The 13946-nt window shown below is 40.1% G+C and overlaps 1 protein-coding gene across 1 annotated transcript in view; it reads right to left on the bottom strand.

Annotated features, from left to right (window-relative positions):
• SVIL (supervillin) overlaps window positions 1-13946 on the bottom strand; it is a 141453-nt gene that overhangs the window by 111623 nt on the left and 15884 nt on the right. The window contains exon 2 of the mRNA XM_075144001.1: window positions 119-216. The gene's annotated coding sequence lies outside the window, so the exon portion shown is untranslated. The remainder of the gene's footprint in view (window positions 1-118; window positions 217-13946) is intronic.

The raw sequence follows: 13946 nt of genomic DNA, 5'->3' as shown, positions 1-13946 counted from the left end.
AGGCACACACAGATTCTTCTTTAAAGAAGATACAAACAACTCCAGAAAAAAAAAGAAGAAAAACAACAATCCGTAGTTCTTGGTTCAAATCTGCATCCATTTTTCAGCACAGGCTCACCTTAAATCCCAAGCATCCAGGCCTGACCCTCTAGGTAGATCTGCATCACCATGTCCAAGTGGCTCACAATCCAAAAGGCAGTCCTTCTCCTACAAGAACTAAACACAAAAAAAAAAGGGTAAGAACCACCAATGCACATCCCAGGTATGAAAACAACTTCAGAACTACCAGGCAGTTGCACAAAGGGGATGACCTGATTGATTACAGGGAATGAAGCAGTTTAGAGTACATTGCTACCTTGCCCATTCATGCGGACAAGATCATTTCCACAAGCAAAAGCACTTTTCAAAGCTCAGTTATTGATGCACTGTAGCTATCGTCACAGGGAAAGTGAGGTCTTGCAAGTTGGCTAGGAACCCCAAGGAACTTGTCCCTTCAGTCACTAGAGTCCGATCCTTCAACACGAGACACATTCTTGAACTACCAATTTCTCTAGAAATGCTGAGCTTTCACCTCACAGAAAGTAGTCTCTATTACACCTTTCAATAAGGTCAAGCAGCACTGAAGACAACAACAAAACAGCAGCATCTACCAAAAGACTATTACCCTCAAAATCTTTAATTTTAAACATCAGTGGATGCAACTGGAAGAGCCAGCTCTCTTCCTAGAGCCACAGCAATCCTAGAACCAACCTGAGACCTCTCCCAGTGGAGAGTACTTGACCCATCAAGCAAGTCCAGCTCTACAGGCAACACCTGCCACATGGCCTGATTTTTGATCCCCACACCTTGAACCACAGCTGCTTTTATTTTCTTCTTTGGTAAATACAAAACATCTCTGGCTCTGCCTGTAACACCAATTGCTTTCCCACAGGGTGATTTAGCCCCTGTGGAGATTTCATGTTGATGCAGTATCCAAATTAGGTTGTTCCAAACTAGCTGAATTATCCCAGCACCACATTGTCCTTAAGGATGCCAATCCCCTGAACTCATAAAGAAATCACAATAATCAAGTACTTTGGGCTTGTCACTCTATTCTGTACCACCAATGCAGTTGTTTCTTTCCACAGAGCAGAGAAGAGTTCTCCAATGACAACCTGAACTCCACGAAACAGTCTGGGCTGTTGAACAGATTACTGTCTCCCACCTGTAATATAGCTGGTAGCTAAAAGCACATTTTTACTCTTGAGGGGTGAGGTTCAGCTCACCTACATGTATTTTTAGGTGCCAAATATAGTGCTTTCACTTTCACTGCTGCTTTATTAAACTTCCTTTTTTAATCTAGTAAGAGGCACAAAATGAAGTCATGATATCCTAAGTGACCAAAGCAACAACTGTTAAGAGCAGTCAGGTCACTGCTCTGCTTCCACTGCAGCTGCTGAACATGTCAGACACTAATAACAGCATCTAGAGAAAAGGTCAAAAAAAAAAAATCATTGAAAAGACAGAACGACAGACAAGACAGGAATTTTGCCTGAGTTGGGAAAAATTCTGATTTTAGAAGACAAATCCCCAAATTAGACTACCTTAGACCCCATGGGAACAGATAAGGCAGCAATTCAGTCTTCTCCCGAATGTTATGCAGCTGTTCACACATTTTAACTAAGCCAGTTTTTATGGTCTACCCACATTTATCTTTGTATTTCAGACAGGAAACTACCCTAAAGTTCCCAGAATATGGCAAACCACATACTATTGTTTTCCCATTTCCAACTTTCATTCACCTCAAATAAGCATTCCTGCACTTTGGAAGGGTAAATGAGTGGGGATTCACTTCAGCCTGGTAGAAAAGCTGAGGAAAAAAAGGTGGTCGGCAAGAGGTAGTTGAAAGAAAGATAACCTGGTTCCTCCACCATCACATAGTCACAGTTACCGAATTCCTTCTTGCTACTTAGCCTTAGGGTTGCCTGAATGCTTCTACTGTTCCTACCTTCTTTCTTTTTACGTATTAACATTTTAAAAAGACAGAAAAGCCAAGGATCTGAAATCCAGCTATAGTTTCAGTCAAATACTTCACGGGTTTCCTGGAAACCACTGTGAGGTGGGAAGAGGTGACATTTATAATGAACAGCATGCATTAAACCTGGTGTGCACTGCCACTATTCGACTAGCATATTTCATTATTTCTTCTGAGTTGAAAAATGCTACGTTTGTTTGTGTGTTGGAACAAGAGAGAAAAGACCGCAGCACTGCAGTTTTGAAGGCCTGCAGCTTTGAAGCCTGTCAAAGTCTATCCTTTTAAAGGAACCTTGAATATCTGGTGTGAGTTGAACTATCTTGACAGAGTTGTTTTGGGTTTGTTGTTTTTTTGGTTTTTTTTTTTTTTTTTAATATATTTGCCTATGTCACTATATGCTACATATCCTTAGTTAGTGTCAGAAGTCTTACAAGAAGTTTTGGCAAGAACACACAATAAGACAAACACAAGGCCTAAGAAATACAGAGCACCTACCAGGGAACATTCAAGATTGAAACCAAAATGTGAGAACTGGCAATTCAATTTCGACCTTTTAAAGATTGACCTTGGCTGCAATTTTTGCACTCTGTCTCCAGTTCACCTGAGAATTGTCTGGCAAGCCACTTGAACCATATATCTGATAACTCCCATATTTTGAAAGTTTAGAACAAAAGCAGGAAAAGACACTCCAAATATTAATTTTCGCCTTTTTGATGGACTCTGCTTTATTACACAATAGATGATTCCTGGAATCAGTCAGTACATCATGAAGGACAAACAGACATCAAAATATTATTTGGATACTTGATATTATGAACTAGAAAGAGGGGCTAGTGGGTAATTGCTTCTGCTTAGCCACAAAGATCCATCATTTTTGATCCAGGAGAATAATCAAACTTCCAGTTTTTCTAGACAAAGATTCTTCTGGATGCAGATAACATCAATGTTTGGACTAATTTAACACCTGAAAGCTGAACCAGGAAAGACAGTCACTGTGTGCACAGCAGACAGAAACATAGCTGCTTTGCAAGAATCTGCAGTGACCCATCAGGTTATTCATTAGAGGCTGGCTACAGGACAGCTACATCATCTTCTCTTTTTTAAGATAAGCCTCGTAGTTCTGGAGCTCTCACATGCAGAACACACTTTAAAGAGTTTCACTGAAACAAATTAAGGTTGCATCCTTCCAATACCAAAAGAACAGGAAAAAGAAAGAAATTTTAGGATGTTTTATTTATGGCTTAATGACTTCTATCACACCAGTTCTGCAAAGCCATCCTCTTCTCAGGCTCTTTAAACCCAACCCAATGAAGCCTGACACCATAGATCTTAAAGACATTTTGATAAGGCCCCAATCTGCAAAGCTTTGGTACATCTTCATTTCTTACAGAGAATAAAAAAAATGCAGCCTCAAAAAACCTGGGAAAGAGGTAGAGGAGTGCAACAACTTTCCTGGGAAACCAGGAATTCTCACAGAGAGTTCAATTAAACCAGAGTTTAACACCTCCTTCACACTATCTCAACTGAGGTGTCATCCTTATTAATGCTCCAGACGCATGTAACAAAACATACTGGGCAGCTGCCAAGTGCAAAGGAGATTTTCAAACTGCTGGTTTGCTTTTACAGTGTCCCCTCCCCCTTCCACCCCACCAAAAAGAAAGGCCACAAAGACTGTCATCGGTCCAGGTTCTCTCTTGTATACTGAGAAAATCACTTAAGAACAGCAAAATTCAGCTCTATGCCTGCACTTACCCTCTATATTTGTGCTAGCCTGTAAACTCTTAACATCCCATGTTCTTATTTCTCTTGTTTTCCAGGCGTTTCGGAAGAACCCTACACAAGAGTAACAGGATACAGGCACTTTTGTTTGTAGCCAGTTCTGTTACAAAACACATTCAAGAGTTCAAATCCACCCTGCTGTTATTTTTTCCTATTCCACCATCTTACTTAAATTGTCATTTGTGATGTAATTTCTCCAGTCAGCAGGACTCGACTTCAGTGCATTTCTCTCTCATTTGACCTCACATAACACTGTCGTAGTTTGACCATCTGTTCTAGTCCCCCTGCCCGATGGTGTTTTCAGAAACAATCTGCTTTTGCACATTCCGGATGTTTAAAGAAATTACTTTTCTGGAGAACTGAAGACGACCTGCTGGGGAGACAATCTCTGTAAGTATCATGATAGAATCATACCTGGCTATGCTTCCCTCAACACCTAAAGTGAAGCCATTCCCCTGAAAGTTATCAGCTCAGCGCCCATGAAGTGGAGAGCTACACTACGAGTGATACATGCATGTGCAGTTCTCCCACCATGCCCTTGGTAAGTACAGTACACAAGATAAGGATGACTCCTATAAATAGCATGGCATATAGAAATATATCTGAACCAAAAAGTCATGTTATTGCAATGCAAGATTAGTGTTTGGGGTGCACGTTGGAACAACTGAGTGAGCGTATTCATGCTTACCACATTAAAGTGCTGTTATTGATACTTGCCAAATATTCCTTAAGCAAGGAGAATTAAAAGCAGGAAGCTCAAAAAAGCCCTTTAGCCAAGAAAGTCATAAGACATGTTAATGTGAAGTTTTTTCCACGCTAGTAGGCTACAGTTTCTCTTAGAATCTGGTTTCAAATTTGACAAAATAGGATTCTGCAAGAAACTCTACATCACCTCACAGAAGCTCCCGTCATACACTGACCTCTAGTGTAATAAAGGCTCAAGACATCAGAAGTCTCTTCAAAGCCTTAGAAAACATGATCAAATTATTTTTCCAGCATTCTGAATGACATTTTCATGCAGTAAAACAGACTTAAGTCAGAAGGGCCTCACAGGATTACTCTCAGTTGTTTAACAAAACTGAAGTACAGATAAAAGAAGCTACAAAACTCAAATTGTTCTAAGGATGTGAAGCTACTGCTGTATTTACATAAAGTAATTTACATCAAAGCTGCATTTAACTACTTGGAACACCAGCTTAATTTAGCATCTAAACATTCTGGATGTACAGAATTGTTTCCTAACTACAGTTTTACAAAGCTTAGTTAAAAAACCATTTCAAATAGAAATGCTGAGCTTGGGCAAGTCCTGTACCGGACAGATCACAATTATATCAGCCCAGGTTCTGCATCAGACTTTCGGAGGGCATGTGGACAGAGCTGCTGACTCAGATGTACTTACTGTAGCCAGCACTCAAGATGAGAAGTCTGCTGGAAATGTGATATAAAAATCCTCATGGGTCCTCACTCACTAAAGACACAAGGCTCACAGAGTCAGCTGGGGGGGTGGCATCTTAGAGAGCCCAGGCAGACTGGGGTGGGAGAGACCAACAGCTTTTGAAAAGGGAGGGGGAAAAAAAAAACCAAAACAAAACCAAAAGATTTAAGTTAGTTTCAAAACTATCAACTTAAAACCCAAACAAAAACATCCCCCCCCAACTTTTAATCATTAAAGAATCTGCATTTTGTTATGAGTTAACTACAGTTTTATGACAAAAACTATTTAATGGAAGCGTAGCAAATTCTAAGACAGCATTGCTGAATGGGGCAATTAAAATGGATGCCCAAATTATTTAGGGCTTGTATACCACTTCCGCCCACTGCTTAAGCACCTGTCCTAAGCACCTGACTCTGGACAACAAATCCCAGAGATGTTCCCTTTCCTTCAGACCATTTCTTACGCCTCCTTTAAAAGCACAGCATCATTCAGAAGCTGTTCCCAAGTGAAATGACATTTTCAAAGTGTCCAAGCTTTCCAGTGTCTGTACACAATGCCTCTGAAACGCAGGCGTATGTGGCTATGTTGGAACAAGAGCTTTTATATGCACTCTAGAGTAGAAGCTCTTATAAACTGAAATCTCTTTTGAACAAGATATTAAAAGCTTCAGAAACATGAAGTTCAAAAAGAGTTAAGCACAGCCATCATAATTTCAAAGTATGAAGGAAGTATTCAGAAATCATTTCAGAGAAAGCTGCTTCAAACTAAGTTCAGATAAACTAAAGGAGGTCCTTTACGTTTGCAATCCCAGATTCGAGTCTGTGAAGATAACGCAGAAAATAAGGACTGAGTTTTTAAGACTGGTTTCTAGCTTGAGTACCAGAATTCAATAAATCCTTATCTGTAATAAGGTCTGAAAAAATAGCTTTGCATTATTTAAAAGAAAAAACTGCTTAATGATGTGTTCAAACCTAAACATCTGAAGTTTCAGACCACTTCTGAAATACATGCAAGTCATTAGGAAGACAACTATTGGTATCTACCACACTTGCCTTCTGCACAGCAGCTGGCTTCTTGCTGCCCCAACAATGAATTCCACCTCAACACAAGCTGTGACCTGCATCCTGAAGTCTGCTTTTCGGATGTACTGTATCCTGCAATCTAAACCTGGCAGCCTCTCTTGTCAGACCGAGGTGACAGCACCAAGTATACAAGTCATAATGAAGTCCAGCACCCTTCATGCAATTTGGTAAGCAGTCTAGAAGAAACAGGATTCCTAGCTACTGGTCCAGAACACTAAAGGTCAAATCTTACCTGTAAGAATTGCTTTTCTTTTCTATATCACAGCCATTTTATAGCCAAAAACTCTTACTCCAGTTATAGCACGGAGTCAAACAGTAGCACTCGGGATTTGCAAGGATATCAGTCGCTAAGTAAGGTCATTTCAGGCAGAGTCATGAATAAGATTCATGTTTTAATATGAGAGATCCTGGTCAAAGCCACTCAGCTACACTTCATTTCCAATTCAAGTATGCCAACTCGGCCAGCTACTTACCTCACATACAGCCCATACATCACTCAGACAAGGAACTGTATCAAGAAATCCCTTACGCTAAACTGTAATTTCTATCCAGAAAATACTTTGCCACTGACTAGGAGAGCATGATACCACTCTCCCAGTCCAAAGGGGGCAACAGTTAATCCATAGAGCACATCAGACAGACCTCTGAATAAGAAGTGCATGGAGAAGTGCTTGCACAACAGATCCTTGCCATTGTATTTGACAGAATGTGTTCTTCCAACTATTTTTTCCCTAAATTCTTGTATTTAATTCAATGCATGTGGTGGTGGGAATGACTTTTAGAACAGTGATGTGCATCAGTACACAGATGTTCCACATTTGTCATGTCACATGAACCTTGTGGCTAACACCCAACCATTAAAAGTCTAAAAATCCTCCTACATAAAAATCTACATGATGCATTTGTTCCTAGAAAAACATCAGACAATATATTAGATTGCTGGAGACAGATTTATCCAATATTGTCTTTTTTTTTTTTTTTTTTTAAACTGCAACAAGCTTTCTTCGGTTTCAAGAAATAAAAGTAAAAAAAAAATACACAGAAATTAAGTCAAATGGTAGCTTGACAAAATTTGCCAGAGCTAGGAGAAAGCCCTTCAAATTGAATTAACTGTAGTGTATTGTGTAAAGAAAATGCACATATGTTACATATAATTATGTCACAGGAGTGAAGCAGACAGCTTCATAACCAGCACAAAGCTCTAAACTCTTCAAAGTCAAAGAAGTTTCCTAGTTTATTCCCTCCCAAATGAATCCAAACAAAAATAAGGCACAGAAATTGATGCCAGAATACATGACCTAAACTCTGCCTTCAGACCCTTACATTCAGCACTGCCTTAATGATAAGGAACATAGCTCAAAATGCTGTATGTGTTAAGAAATTTGTGTGTCCAGGGTTAGTGAAATACTCCATTCTAAATTTTGCACAAGGCCATCGATAAAGTGTCACGCTGCAGATTGTGTGAGTTACCAAGCAATTGCATACTGACTGATTTTTTTACTGAGCTGGCAATATAATACCACATAAGGATTTGTTTCAGGCACTAATTCCTGAACTATCTTTATTAAGGGGCAGTAGCCCTTAAACATAAACACGCTGTAGTCAACAGATCACTGTCTATCCAACAACCACATTTCTAAGGGAAAGTTACCTGAAGTTAACTATGTATTCCTCATGAAATGCACCCAGCTTACATGTAAAGATCTACAGTTACGACCACCTCAGTACATTTGGATTTTGGCATACACTAGAAAGCATCTATTAACTCATACATCAGTATTTGCAAGCAAACAATAAATTCAAGTAGAATAAATCTAAAGCCACTTCCTTCCAGTTATTGCATGTGACAGACCTGCAGTCAGTACCCTGTAAGAGGAGAGAGATGGTTTCAATTTCTTGCTGAGAGAAGCTTGTGTGACCTTGGGCAAGTCACTGGGGTTGGTCTGTGGCTCCACGGCAATCTCAGTGAGCTGCTGGCTGCCAGATTCCCACTCCTCTCCCTGGCTGCATGAGTCTATCCCTTCCCGGCTCCACAACATGTTTGACCCTGCACTGACTCATTTCAGACCAGCAACCATAAAAATAATTTAATTGCTTCCTTACACATTAAACACAGATGACTCAGTACAGGGTCAGAAAAACAGAGGGGTGCAAAGGGGGAAGCTGGTACATGTGGGTGAGAACATGGTAGCTAGCCCCCATAATCCAGCTCCCGGTCCATCAGTCAAGATAAAGAGAACTCTCCAATTTCACAGGGGTCTGGTGAGGATGAATAACTAAAGGTCAAAAAGGCACTGAGATTCATGTTAATTCACTGGAGCAATTTTTTAGATTACATGCCTAGGGAAGGGAATTTTTTCCAGAATACCCATTTTGGACAAGTCTGTGGCTCCCATCACCCAAATTTCCAAGTTCTCTAGAGACTTCGAGTCAGAGACTTGCTGAAGTAAAATAAAGCTTAGAGGGATCCATGCTGAGGCAGAAGTCTCGAGGACAAGCCTCTGTTTTGCAGGAAGCTCCAGTACAAGGGAGGTAAGAGGGAACAGAAGGCACAGAAGCAGCACAGAAGGGGCCTTCCCTTCTACAAGTCTGCATGCTCAACAAGATCACCATTTGCTGCTGTTTCTGTAATTCGTACTGTATTTAGGTGTGGAGCATCACACAGCAAATTGATCTGAACAGTGCAAATTCCTGTATCGGAAATATGCATGCTGCTTTATCTTGATTAGACAATGCTTAGCCATTAAAAGGGAAAAGGCAAGACAGGGTCTTCAGGAGATTCCCTAGATAAGATGTCCCCAAAAGCTGAATCTCATTTCTCCTCTCTCAAGAAAGGGAGGAGGCCCAATCCATTCTTAAAGCACCCCAAAGGGAAGCTATAGCTTCCTATGATCTTCAGTGTGGTGGCTGTACCTCTGTTGCTGTTTGGGGCTGGCTACCTCAAGGGCCAGGAAAGACAATCCGATAGAAAATCCACCAACTCCATGGCTGAACACCTCTTCTCAGCTATCTCTCCTCCAACACCCATGGGAGCATTTTTTTCTAGACTGCTGCAAGTTGTTGTTTTCTTCCCAGTTCTTCTATTGGCACAGCTGTCTTAGGTGGCCAAATTAGACAGGATGTGTGGGTCAGAACATGTGTTAATAGTACCAAAGCAGAACCAGAAATGCCACAGCAAATGTTCACTTTATTAGCATAATTAGAATACAGCATATAAAATATTTAGCAACATATATTATCCAGCAGAATAAGTAGCAAAAACCTCATTCAACATTTAAAGGCTCTTTTGAACAGGTTATAAAAGTGACCTGTTGGAAACACAGCTATGTTGGTAAAAAAGTTCAGCACATATCTAACAGTAAGTTTCTTTCTTAGATATTCTTTCTACAACTGCCCTGTATCTCCTCATACATACTTTAAACAATTAAGTAGTAGCCATTAACCCATCCGCAAATCCTTAAGTAGCCTTTGGAGCCTTCAGTCTCCTTGTTTGTTTTATGAAATCACATCATAAACAATCCAGTCTTATTCATGAGCTAAGCTTTGGAAATTTTACTCACTTAGTGGACTACATAATTACAGTACAGATTATCTAGTCCTGTGGGATTTGCATAGTTCCTTGCTAACTGTCTCTGCTATTAAAAAGTTTATGTTGCTTACAGTTTATTTATGGACTTAGGTACTTTTGTTTTAAGGTAGCCATCTCAAATTATAGCTTAAGTCTAAAATCAGAGCAATTTTGTGGTGTACTTCATTGTAGCCAATAGCAACCTTGTTAGTCAGTAATACAGCCGTGAATACTGTATGTAGAAGACAACAGTCTGAATTTAATGGAAGCAACGTCATTACCACTCGATTTGCCAGTTTTGCATAAATCTGTTCAGAAGAGATCTACGCTGTTTGGCAGGCTATTGAATAAGCAGTGGGGGAAAAAAGCAAGCATGATATGCAGCTCTTGTTGTAGAGGAAAGTTATGTATGTTTATTACAACACAAGAAGCACTTGTGATAAGATTTTACATTTCCAGAGTGAAGTAGTCTGCCTATGCTACAAATTCAGTTTTGAAAACAGAAGCAAGCACCATAAGCCAGTAACACCAGTGAAAGAGCCATAGTTTCATTGCTTTGCATGTCATTTAGCTGCTAGCGGCAAGAAGCTTCCAACGGAACAAGTAACAGAAGTACATCCTTGCCTCCTGTAACTCCTGGGAAAGCCAGTCTGTGATTCTCACAGCACGTTTACTGTGATCACCACCTGGAGGCCTTATCATTGCTGGCAAGCTCAGTCAGCTCTCCTCCTGCCTCACTGCTGGGCAAGACGTGAACAAGACCAGACCTCCCTGTTTCAGATGCCTGAGAAACTGCAGCACAGAGACACCAGCTCAGTCCTGCCCTGCACAGAGGTGTGCCCTCTTGCTTTTCCCCAACTCCATGCAAAGTCATAACCTACATGCTTAGGGCAGATGTTCAGTTTGCCAGTTAGCCAGCAGCAGGTAAGTGCATTTTCTGAAACACAAAGGGCCACAACATAAAGGGTAAATTTTATTTCTTTTTTTAAATTGACATTTAGACTGCCATGTTTCACTTTAAATGACTGGGAGTGAGGTGGTTTTTTTTAGGCTGGTAACAAGCTTCTGAAAAGCTAGACACATCACAGAAAGGCAATTCCCTCTCTGCTAGGTAACCTGTTATGCTGAATGTGGGAGGGTAAGAACCTCAATGAATGCAAAAAGTAACTATTTGAATTTTCATCTAAGTTCAAGGGAATTTCCTACCTACAGGCTAAAAAAAGCAGGAAAAAAACCCCATCAACAGCACAATACAAACAAACAGATTAAAACTGTGCTTACAGCAAGTCTAGGAATCAAGTATTGTTTTCAATCTCAGCCTCACAGTTTAGAGAATATGTGCTGTAAAACACTCACTTCATGTATCAGCCAACTGGCAGACCCAAGTGTTCTGGATTTATGATATCTGAGTGACTTCTAACCTGCACTTGCACAGCTCTGCTCAGCCAGACCTCAGTTATAAATCAGGACTGTGCATATTTGCAATGTGCGCTCTTACTGAGAGAGTTAGTTACCTCTGACACGTGCAAGCGTGCAAGTAACAGGGGCCGGAATCTCTTCTGACAGAGTGCCCCGGGACAAAAACAGTGGCCAGAAACATGTGCTATAGTTAGAACTTCGGTCATGACTTCAGAGGGCAAATCGCATCGCTTGAGCTCTTAGGCACACTCACTCCTTAATCTTCAGCTTGAATTCCTTCCTCATCTTTTACATATCAATTAGATATACCAAAATAAAAGCCAAGTACTGGCTGCGTAAACTAGTTCATCCCACAAATCCAATTTTAAAAAGTAAAGTGCAGCGATTGCCACATGCTCTAGACAGTATGAGTGTGGGTATCCTAGTGATAAATAGTCTAAATTCTACACAGGACCCTATGTACAGGTTTCACTGACTGTACATTCAAATAACTTCAGCAACTTTGACTAAGATACACCTGGAAAACAGAAGATTCCTTTTATATTTGTAAACCAGCTGCCATTGATTAAAGTCACAGTAGTCCATCTTGAACTCGTATCCTAACAGACAAACACCGATGTCTCGTGAGACTTGCAGTAAATTGCCATGCTCAACTGTGTATCTGAGCAAGAACATTTTCAACTTTCGAAGTTTTCTCATAAAACCCCTAGAAATAGAGCATACCTGTAATTAAATAAATGCCAATCTTAGCCAAAATAAAATATCATCTTAGATTTAAAGCTTTCATTATTTAATAAGCTCCTATACAACTAAGATGTGACATAAGAGTGGTTCCGTTACAGTGCCTCTCTCGGCTCCTTTGGCAGGGACATCAATTATTTAGGACATCTTCTGAAAGGGCTGCAAAACCAAATTACAATATTCTTAGACTTGTCGAGTAGCAACACTATGAAAGAGATATTTTATCAGCATGTAAACCAATGACTTCTGCCAACCTAATAGGTACTATGGACCAGATTTCCACATATGCTCATTAGATTGCCTTCCAAGTTCTCAAAATGAATTTTTTGAAACATTCCTTCAGGCTCAGAGACATTTGCATGTTCTGATTTCATAATAATAGCAGTTTTTTCCTTCAGAAAACACATCTGATTATGCTGCAGATTACAGTTCTTAACCACCTCTTCAAAAAAACCCATGCATTCAAGACTTCATTACCACAAGGTAACTTTTATTTGATTTGCCTAGTTTCTCTCATTTCTCCGACTCATTTTGCTGCCGTGTTACCTCCTTAGTGTAAAAGTCTATGGCATTCAAAGTACGTGAAGTTTCAGTGTTAGTGCTTGGTATTAAGGTCTCGAGAATCATTCCTTCAAGCCTGAGTGCATTCCCTTTCTCCAAAACAAATCAGCTTTCACCTGCTTTCATCAATTTTGATACTTTACTGTCTCCCTCAGCACTTAAATACAGGAGAAATGCTGAAAACCAGATGCATCATTCATCTCTAAGAGGGTTTACAAACAAGATCTTGAGCACATTTTAAGCGAGGAACTGCTCGGTTTCCATTTCATTTAGTTAGTCCAAAGCCGTTAGTAGCATAACGTATTCACTGCTTTAAAGATGCTGAACTACTTCTATGCTGAGAAGTGGCAGTTATCACAACTGTTTACCACAGGACCGCAGAGGAACAGACTTGCTGCATCAAGCACAGAAAGCGGCGGATAGCAAGGAAGCCAACGGCAGTGTTACCGCTGGAATTCCAGCTCATCACAAGCAATGCTTGCAGTTTCAAACTTGCCAGCACTGACAAAATGGGTAAGAGACAGGTGTCCATTTCTACACGTCAAGAATTTAAAAAAAAAAAAAGAAAAAGAAAAAGAGAGAGAGAAATCTTTAAAAAGACAGTTCTACATGTAATAATTGTCCAATTTTGAACATCAAGTTTTTCAAATTGTCTGCAAGAGCTTTTTTTTTTTTTTGACCCTCCTTGGGCCTTTATCTGTAGAGACAAAATTTGTTGAGACAATATCATTCACATTACTCATGCCCTCCTTCCAAACTCACACTGCTGCCCCACTCCAGCAAAATTATTAAGTGGTGCACAAACCAAAAAACGGAATACAAATAAGATGCACATGCTTTCTTTTGGCCAGAAAAGAAAGATACTGCAAATATGGCTAAAAGAGAAGATTTGGTGGAGGTCAGGCAAAGGTAGAAGTGCTAGAGTGGTCGGCAACTCCAAGTGCGTGGCCAGCCAAGGTGGAAGTAGTAAGTCCAGGAATGTCCTATATGAATAAAAAGTGCGAGAGGGAAGCACAAACTGCGTTTAAAGTCTTTGCTGAATAAAAGCCTTCTCACTTGAATTGGGCAATTAGGGTTGATTTCAAAGTCTTCAGTAGTACAATAGACCAAGTTTCCATTAAATTGGTCTCCATGTGATCTATCATGTATCTCACACTATAAAATCTGGCAGGTAGCTCTGATCTTCAGTTACATTCAGCTATACTGTAAGATCTGCTTTGCACAGGAGCGTTAGCACATGCTCCTTTTACATCTCTACAAAGGAGGAATCAAATTTGTGTTTGGCAGAGATAGTAGTGATACATTGGCCATTTGCTGCCCAAGCTAGACTAGCAATTACTACAACTC

This window comes from Calonectris borealis, chromosome 2 (genome assembly GCF_964195595.1).
Source record: "Calonectris borealis chromosome 2, bCalBor7.hap1.2, whole genome shotgun sequence".
Lineage (NCBI taxonomy): Eukaryota > Metazoa > Chordata > Aves > Procellariiformes > Procellariidae > Calonectris > Calonectris borealis.
This window is presented reverse-complemented; position numbering and strand designations above follow the sequence as displayed.